Genomic DNA, 11,253 nt, shown 5'->3' with positions numbered 1-11,253 from the left:
GGACAGATTAGGTTTGACAAGGTGTGCACTAAAGAATCGCAAAATCTTCTGCTTTTATGATCCTGAATATATTTTTTTTTGTATATATATATATATATATATAATTGTATTTATATATGCCAGTTTATATATATATATATATATATATATATATATATATATATATATATATATATATATATATATATCTGTGTAACTTTTATAATTAGGTAATTAACAATTATCACTACATTATTACTAATAATAATATAATTATAATATTACTAATAATATTAACATTATTGATAATTGAACTAGTAATAATAATTTATAATAATAAATAATAATGATACTAAAAATTATAAGAATTATGTTTTTAATGATAATAATACATTTTATCAAATTTCATATCTATATATCATATTAATAATACTGATATCAATACTAATATTAATATTTATTTTAAAGAAAGCGAAAATAATAATACAACTATATTTTAATTTATAAGTTAATTTAGTATATTAGTATTATATGTTATTACTTATGTGATGTATAATGGTTATATATTATATCTTATATAATAACTTATATCGAGTACTAAATATTTATACGTTACATATATAATTCAAATGATTGAATCGTAATTTACTAATTCAATTTATAATATCAACTTTTATTATATTATAATTTATATATATATATATATATATATATATATATATATATATATATATATATATATATATACACACATACATACACATTTACTAAATAGTTCGTGAATCGTTGGGAATAGTCAAAGGTCATATGTATACATGAACACAGTTCCGAGTGTTTGAGATTTCAGTTTAACAGACTTTGCTTATCGTGTCGAAACTATATTAAGATCAAGTTTAAATTTGGTCAGAAATTTCCGGGTCGTCACAGATGCTACTGGCTCGTGGTTCACATCTTATCGCACACATGTTATGGCACTACCGGCTCGATGGTTCATACCATAACACCCACAAATAAACGCGTCATATACACATACGTATAATTACTCCACTCACCTCAAATTTCCTTGTGAAAGATAATCAAGTCCGAGAACCTTCAATGTAACGTACCTATTACATTATACATAATATCGATCACAAACTCAAGTTGGTCAATCCACTAAAACTCCATTCTAGGGTTATCTTGACCCATGGTGCAATTTTGACCCATTTGCAATCCTAACCCTAATATTTGGGTTAACATCCCTAAAACCCTAATCATTATACAAGTTAGGTCCTAAGACACTTTCCAATACAAGGTTTATGCATCAAACACATACATTTACTCACTTAGGTCCATCATGACCCATTTGACCATTTAAAGTCAATACACCCATTTCGGGTCACCCACTAACCCACTTAACACCCATTTACATATATATAAGTGTGCTAGTACTTTAACTAACCAATTTAGGCTCATAAACAAAGTTTAATACTTTGAAAACCCTAGTTAGTCATCTTTGGGTCTACATGACCCAAATTCACCCAAAACACCCAATTTACTAACAAATGGGTTTTAGGTTCATCAATTACCCCAAACCCTAATCCATAATCAAATTAAAATCAAGAAATCAAGAATAGAGCATACCACTACTACCAAAACGTAGCTAGAGGAAAGATGAACAACTTTGAAACTCGCACTAAGACCCGATTCAACCTCCTTCTTCCTTTAATGGAGCTTTCTCACTCTAGAACCTCCTCTCTCTCTAGGATTTAATGGAAGATGATTAAATGGGTGGAAATGGAGTAAATGAGGCTCCAACAACTGATCCCAAGCCTTAAAGTCGGATTCCTTGTGATTTTACCAATTTGCCCTCAAAATATCTAATTAAAAAGGAATCTGTCACAGAACAATGGCGCGGCGTGCCAAATGGCCGCGCGGCACACCAAACGCCCAGACCAGTTTCCTGCATTCTTTTTAATATGTACAACCAAAACCCCACTTCAAGTACATTAACTACACTTATGTACTCCACAAATAAACTGGTCTTACATAACAGTATATGCTAGTGGGCTTTGCAAGTGAACAAGGAAGTTGTAAGTCTAGCTTGTTTTACATCTTTATACTTGTTTAGTTTTTTCACTATTTCGTGAAAAACTACTTCTATTTAATTTAAATATTTTGTCAAAAAGGGAAAAGGGTGATTGAAAAAAAATGGGTCGGATTCAACCTCGTTCAGTTTCAACAGTTTTGTAGCCCACATATTGACCTTGAGTCAGTAACAACAATTACCACATTTAGAATAGTTATATATAAATTATTTGAGTTTCTAATGGGCTATGACCTATAACTAGTGATTGGCTATGGCTCATGAATATTGGGCTTGTGAACTCTGATAGTGTCATATTATATGGTAATTAGTATATTTGAAGAATTAAGTGTCCCATTTTACAACATGGTAATATTTTTTGCACTTTTTGGTTGCTTTTTTTAATACATCTTGCGGATAGTGATCTCTTTTATCTAACATTTTTTGAATGTCATTAATAGATACTGACTCTTTGATGCATTTACCTGCTAATAATGCTAGGTTTTTTCTGCTATTATTCTGATTGTTGGTTGCATGTTTATATTAAGTGTCCCATTTTATGTTTTAGCAGGTTACTACGATCCTTTGTTTGAGTAGCAGTTTATTATTGGATAGTTACACAGTTTTTGAATACATTGTGTACACCTATGCAAGCACTTTTGTAAACCATTAACAAAAACGAATTCACCACCGCAACGTGTAGTCGGCTAAATGCTTGTTCTAATAGTGAAGGTATGATGAATACTGCCACTACTTATTATTTAATTAAATGTTTATTGATCAATCCATAATTAATGAGTTACTTAATTAAGGATTGAGTGAAATGAGATTAAGATGGAGGATGGGATGTTTGATGATTATTTTGGGCCCTGATGATCGTCTTTCACTTTAACAATCAAGTGATCAACCACCCCGACCCGGTCTTGATTGTTAATTAGCATGATTCACCTTAACACAATGTAAAAGTTCCTTGGGCAAGATCACAAAATTACAAAGGTCCGGGCAAATGGCAGAGAATCAACAACCCATAAATGAGAGGCCAAGCTCTCTATTTATAGTATCCGAAATATTCGCGGTCTGCAGATTGTCTAATCATTCGCGCAATCTTAGCGAAATAACCCGCAATCTTTTATTAATGCGGCAACTGATCCGCTATCTTTATTTTTAGCGAATACTTCAAACCTCTTGAATACACTTTGCGTAACTTCTGGTTCTAACCTTTAATAAATAAAATATACATATACAATGCTATGTATATGATCAAGTCCCCCCAGTTTATTATGATACATTTTACAAAGTAAATGTATCATGATAAACTCTAAAAAGTTTGTAGTTATTCATGACCACTATCCGCATGATAACATTTTTGCTATGCCTTTGTTACTGTTACAGCAAATAAAGTTACCATTTTTATCCATGGCAAAAATATTACCGTTTAATCATCATGACGAATACTTAAACGAAATTGATTAGTGTAGTGACCCGAACTTTTCCATGTTTATATATATATTAAATGAAATTGTTATGTACATGATTAAGTGTTTCCAACATGTTAAGCAATCAAACTTGTTAAGACTTGATTAATTGAAATAGGTTTCATATAGACAATTGACCACCCAAGTTGACCGGTGATTCACGAACGTTAAAACTTGTAAAAACTATACGATGATATATATGGTTATATATATAGTTAACATGATTTTATTATAAGTATGTATCTCATTAGGTATTTTAACAATGAGTTATATACATAAAAATGAGACTATTAATTTAAGAAACTCGAAAACGATATATATAATGATTATCGTTATAACAACGTCTTACTAGGTACATATGAATCATATTAATACATTGATATACTTGGTTAATTATGTTAAATGATAAGTAAATATATTATTAAGTGTATTAACAATGAAATACATATGTAAAAATAAGACTACTAACTTAATGATTTCGAAACGAGACATATATGTAACGATTATCGTTGTAACGACATTTAACTGTATATATATCATACTATGATATATTATATATCATAATATCATGATAATATAACAATTTAACATCTAATTTGTTATAATAAACAATGGTTTAACAACATTCAACAAGATCGTTAACCTAAAGGTTTTAAAACAACATTTACATGTAACGACTAACGATGACTTAACGACTCAGTTAAAATGTATATACATGTAGTGTTTTAATATGTATTCATACACTTTTGAAAGACTTCAAGACACTTATCAAAATACTTCTACTTAACAAAAATGCTTACAATTATATCCTCGTTCAGTTTCATCAACAATTCTACTCGTATGCACTCGTATTCGTACTCGTACAATACACAGCTTTTAGATGTATGTACTATTAGTATATGCACTCCAATGATCAGCTCTTAGCAACCCATGTGAGTCACCTAACATATGTGGGAACCATCATTTAGCAACTAGCATGAAATATCTCATGAAATTACAAAAATATGAGAAATCATTCATGACTTATTTACATGAAAACAAAATTACATATCCTTTATATCTAATCCATACACCAACGACCAAAAACACCTACAAACACTTTCATTCTTCAATTTTCTTCATCTAATTGATCTCTCTCAAGTTCTATCTTCAAGTTCTAAGTGTTCTTCATAAATTCCAAAAGTTCTAGTTTCATAAAATCAAGAATACTTCCAAGATTGCAAGTTTACTTCCAAGTTTTCTAAATCCATTCCAAGTAATCATCCAAGATCAAGAAACCTTTGTTACTTACAGTAGGTTATCTTTCTAATACAAGGTAATAATCATATTCAAACTTTAATTCAATTTCTATAACTATAACAATCTTATTTCGAGTGGAAATCTTACTTGAAATTGTTTTCGTGTCATGATTCTGCTTCAAGAACTTTCAATCCATCCAAGGATCCTTTGAAGCTAGATCTATTTTTCTCATTTCCAGTAGGTTTATCCAAGGAACTTGAGGTAGTAATGATGTTCATAACATCATTCGATTCATACATATAAAGCTATCTTATTCGAAGGTTTAAACTTGTAATCACTAGAACATAGTTTAGTTAATTCTAAACTTGTTCGCAAATAAAAGTTAATCCTCCTAACTTGACTTATAAAATCAACTAAAAACATGTTCTATATCTATATGATATGCTAACTTAATGATTTAAAACCTGGAAACACGAAAAACACCGTAAAATCGGATTTACGCCGTCGTAGTAACACCGCGGGCTGTTTTGGGTTAGTTAATTAAAAACTATGATAAACTTTGATTTAAAATTTGTTATTCTGAGAAAATGATTGTTATTATGAACATGAAACTATATTCAAAATTATGGTTAAACTCAAAGTGGAAGTATGTTTTCTAAAATGGTCATCTAGACGTCGTTCTTTCGACTGAAATGACTACCTTTACAAAAAGGACTTGTAAATTATTTTTCTGACTATAAACCTATACTTTTTCTGTTTAGATTCATAAAATAGAGTTCAATATGAAACCATAGTAATTTGATTCACTCAAAACGGATTTAAAATGAAGAAGTTATGGGTAAAACAAGATTGGATAATTTTTCTCATTTTAGCTACGTGAAAATTGGTAACAAATCTATTTCAACCATAACTTAATCAACTTGTATTGTATATTATGTAATCTTGAGATACCATAGACACGTATACAATGTTTCGACCTATCATGTCGACACATCTATATATATTTCGGAACAACCATAGACACTCTATATGTGAATGTTGGAGTTAGCTATACAGGGTTGAGGTTGATTCCAAAATATATATAGTTTGAGTTGTGATCAATACTGAGATACGTATACACTGGGTCATGGATTGATTCAAGATAATATTTATCGATTTATTTCTGTACATTTAACTGTGGACAACTAGTTGTAGGTTACTAACGTGGACAGCTGACTTAATAAATTTAAAACATCAAAATATATTAAAAGTGTTGTAAATATATTTTGAACATACTTTGATATATATGTATATATTGTTATAGGTTCGTGAATCAACCAGTGGCCAAGTCTTACTTCCCGACGAAGTAAAAATCTGTGAAAGTGAGTTATAGTCCCACTTTTAAAATCTAATATTTTTGGGATGAGAATACATGCAGGTTTTATAAATGATTTACAAAATAGACACAAGTACGTGAAACTACATTCTATGGTTGAATTATCGAAATCGAATATGCCCCTTTTTATTAAGTCTGGTAATCTAAGAATTAGGGAACAGACACCCTAATTGACGCGAATCCTAAAGATATATCTATTGGGCCTAACAAACCCCATCCAAAGTACCGGATGCTTTAGTACTTCGAAATTTATATCATATCCAAAGGGTGTCCCGAAATGATGGGGATATTCTTATATATGCATCTTGTTAATGTCGGTTACCAGGTGTTCACCATATGAATGATTTTTATCTCTATGTATGGGATGTGTATTGAAATATGAAATCTTGTGGCCTATTGTTACGATTTGATATATATAGGTTAAACCTATAACTCACCAACATTTTTGTTGACGTTTAAAGCATGTTTATTCTTAGGTGAATACTAAGAGCTTCCGTAGTTTCATACTAAAATAAGGACAAGATTTGGAGTCCATGTTTGTATGATATTGTGTAAAAACTGCATTCAAGAAACTGATTTCGATGTAACATATTTGTATTGTAAACCATTATGTAATGGTCGTGTGTAAACAGGATATTTTAGATTATCATTTAATCTACTTAAAGCTTTTTAAACCTTTATTTATGAAATAAAGGTTATGGTTTGTTTTAAAAATGAATGCAGTCTTTGAAAAACGTCTCATATAGAGGTCAAAATCTCGCAACGAAATCAATTAATATGGAACGTTTTTAATCAATAAGAACGGGACATTTCAGTTGGTATCCGAGCGTTGGTCTTAGAGAACCAAAAAATTTGCATTAGTGTGTCTTATCGAGTTTGTTAGGATGCATTAGTGAGTCTGGACTTCGACCGTGTTTTCTTTAAAAATGATTGCTTAACATTTTTGTTGGAAACTATATATTATTAACATGTATATATTATGTGATATATTAATCTCTTAACATGTTTGATATTGTGTGATAGATGTCTACCTCTAGCACAAATCTCATCGACTCACCTAATAATAATGAAGAGTCGAATATATATTGGACTGATTCACAAGTTCCCGAAGAAGAACCGAAAGAAGAATCAGAACCGGAAGAAGAATCAGAACCGGAAGAGGAGGAACCGGAGGAGGAAATAGAACCGGTGGGGGAAATAATAAAACGGTTAAGTAAAAGAAAATCCTCAACCAACCGACCAAGGTTAATTATGGTCAATGGTGTTTCCGCCAAGGAAGCAAAATATTGGGAGGATTACCAATTCTCTGATGAATCGGATTCCGACGAGAATTCCAATGATGTTATAGAAATTACCCCAACTGAATTTAAAAAGGCAAAAGAAAATAATAAGGGAAAGGGCATAAAAATAGAGAAATCTAATTCCAACCCCGATGAACTTTATATGTATCGTCAACCCCCAAAGCCCTTAAGTTGTAACAATGACCCGGGAACCTCTAAACCACCAGGTTTTTCTAAACCGTTGTGGAAAATGACAGCTCGTATTAGGGGAACATCATATATCCCTAGAAACTTGGCAAAACGAACCAAAACCGAAGAAGAAGAAACGAGCGAGTCAGAATAAGATAGTTGTATTCGTGTGGTGTAATATATGTAATATAGTGTTCTGCTTTATGATATATGTAAAAATTGCTTGCATTAATAAGTATTTTTTTTTATGAATCTAACTCTTGTCTATTTTACAGTATAAAAACACAAAATGGATAGACAACCCAATATTTTAAGAGACCTACCCGGAGACATGATTGATGAAATCTTGTCTAGAGTCGGTCAGAATTCTTCGGCACAACTATTTACGGCGAAATCAGTTTGTAAGACATTCGAAGAACGTTCCAAGAATGTCTTGGTTTATAAGAGACTTTCGTTTGAAAGATGGGGGATATCACATTGGGAAACCCATAAGTTACGATGTGTTTACTTTGACGCATATATTGCGAGGAACCCAAATGCTATTTTACGCAACGGGTTAAGAAATTATTTTGACTCAATGTATCCGAATATAGGACTTCATGATTTAGAAAAAGCGGCTAACATGCAACATAAAGAAGCATGCTATGCTTACGGGTTAGTAATGTTCGCTTCTCACCAAAGTGAGAAAAAGAACATCGGGCTACAACTATTAAACAAAACGTTCCCACAAGTGACGGAGTCGGTAATTGGGGTAAGAAATGAGGTTTTTAGGTTATTACGAGACTGTTGGTCATTACGTAACCCTCGTCCCTTTGACGACGTTACAACACATTGTCTTATCAACGGCCATAACGGTTATGTTCCACAAGACCAAGGATGGGAAGTAGTCCTAGTAAAACCAGAATGCATGACTTGTTTCTGGACGTATGAATTACGTGTCTTTATTGCCTTTGCTGAACGACTTGTGTACTAGCTAGAATTATCTTCACAACTATCTTGTATCAAAGTTATTGTGTGCTATATTTCATGCTTTATGTAAAATAAGCGGTATTGTAAGTTTGTAAAATATTGTATAAAAGTTTGAACGCGAAATATTATTATAATCAGTTTTTCATATAGAATTGTAGTAGTTGAATTGTATATTAGCTACTAAGTATGAACTTAACGGGTAGGTACTACCCGAATTTAAACTTATAAAAAGCTAATATGAAGAAAAAGCTTTTATAAATGAGTTCATATTATGCTACGAAATACTATTAACTACTCTTAATATTCTGTATGATTAACTTGTTCCATTTGACTATTTTGAAGTAAATGGCACCGACTACTCGACACACCGTGAATATGAATGAAGAGGAATTCCGTACTTTTCTAGCTTCAAACATAGCCGCAGTACAGGCTGCGCTACATACCAACAATAACCTTGGATCTAGCAGTACAGGAAATCGTGTAGGATGCACCTACAAAGAATTCACTGCCTGCAAACCTTTGGAATTTGATGGAACCGAAGGACTGATCGGATTGAAACGGTGGACCGAGAAGGTGGAATCAGTGTTTGCCATAAGTAAGTGTACTGAAGAGGACAAAGTGAAGTACGCTACGCATACCTTCACAGGTTCTGCGTTAACATGGTGGAATACCTATCTAGAGCAAGTGGGACAAGATGATGCGTACGCACTACCGTGGTCAGCATTCAAGCACTTGATGAATGAGAAGTACCGTCCCAGAACCGAGGTCAATAAGCTCAAGACAGAACTTAGAGGGTTACGAACCCAAGGATTTGATATTACCACGTACGAAAGACGATTCACAGAATTGTGCCTATTGTGTCCGGGAGCGTTCGAAGATGAGGAAGAGAAGATCGACGCGTTTGTGAAAGGATTACCGGAAAGAATCCAAGAAGATATAAGTTCACACGAGCCCGCCTCCATACAACAGGCATGTAGAATGGCTCACAAACTAATGAACCAGATTGAAGAAAGAATTAAAGAACAGACTGCTGAAGAGGCCAATGTGAAGCAAGTCAAAAGAAAGTGGGAGGAAAACGGTGATAAGAATCACCAATACAACAACAACAGAAATTACAACAATAATCGCAACAACTATCCCAATAATCGCAACATCAATTGCAACTACAACAAACGGCCTAACAACAACAACAACAACAACAACAACAACAACAACAACAACAACAACAACAACAACAACAACAACAACAACAACAACAACAATAACAACAGCAACTACAACAATCATCCCAACAACAATAATAACTGCAATAACAACAACAATCAGAAGCAACTATGCCAAAGGTGTGAAAAGCATCACTCGGGGTTCTGTACCAAATTTTGCAACAAGTGTAAAAGAAATGGTCATAGCACGGTGAAGTGTGAGGTCTACGGACCAGGGGTTAACAGAACGAAAGGAACAAATGGTGTCGGATCGAGTAATGGCGGAGCAAGTAGTGTCGGAGCAAGTTATGCCAATGTAGTTTGTTATAAATGTTGAAAATCGGGCCACATTATTAGAAATTGCCCGAACCAGGAGAACACGAATGGACAAGGCCACGGAAGAGTTTTCAATATTAATGCGGCAGAGGCACAGGAAGACCCGGAGCTTGTTACGGGTACGTTTCTTATTGACAATAAATTTGTTTACGTTTTATTTGATTCGGGTGCGGATAGAAGCTATATGAGTAGATATTTTTGTGCTAAATTAAGTTGTCCATTGACGCCGTTGGATAGTAAATTTTTACTCGAATTAGCAAACGGTAAATTAATTTCAGCAGATAATATATGCCGGAATCGAGAAATTAAACTGGGTAGCGAAATATTTAAGATTGATTTGATACCAGTAGAGTTAGGGAGTTTTGATGTAATAGTTGGCATGGACTGGCTGAAGAAGGTGAAAGCAGATATCATATGTTATAAAAATGCAATTCGCATTGTACGAGAAGAAGGAGAACCCTTAATGGTGTACGGAGAAAAGGGAAACATGAAGCTACATCTTATTAGTAATTTGAAGGTACAAAAACTAATAAGAAAAGGTTGCTATGCTGTTCTAGCACACGTCGAGAAAGTACAAACTGAAGAAAAGAGCATCAATGATGTTCCCGTCGCAAAAGAATTTTCCGATGTATTTTTGAAAGAATTATCGGGACTACCTCCACATCGATCTGTTGAATTTCAAATAGATCTTGTACCAGGAGCTGCACCAATAGCTCGTGCTCCTTATAGACTCGCACCCAGCGAGATGAAAGAACTGCAAAGCCAACTGCAATAACTATTAGAACGTGGTTTCATTCGACCAAGCACATCACCATGGGGAGCTCCTGTTTTGTTTGTCAAGAAGAAGGATGGTACATTTAGGTTGTGTATTGACTACAGAGATTTGAACAAACTTACCATCAAAAACCGTTATCCACTGCCGAGAATTGACGACTTATTTGATCAACTACAAGGCTCGTCGTTTTATTCGAAGATCAATTTACGTTCTGGATATCATCAAATGCGAGTAAAGGAGGATGATATTCCAAAAACTGCTTTTAGGACGCGTTATGGTCATTACGATTTATGGTTATGCCGTTTGGATTGACTAACGCACCAGCTGTGTTCATGGACCTTATGAACCGAGTGTGTGGGCCATATCTTG

The sequence above is a fragment of the Rutidosis leptorrhynchoides genome, chromosome 1, assembly GCF_046630445.1.
Source record: "Rutidosis leptorrhynchoides isolate AG116_Rl617_1_P2 chromosome 1, CSIRO_AGI_Rlap_v1, whole genome shotgun sequence".
NCBI classification, from domain to species: Eukaryota; Viridiplantae; Streptophyta; class Magnoliopsida; order Asterales; family Asteraceae; genus Rutidosis; species Rutidosis leptorrhynchoides.
The sequence above is the reverse complement of the archived record's forward strand: the minus strand, read 5'-3'. Positions refer to the sequence as shown.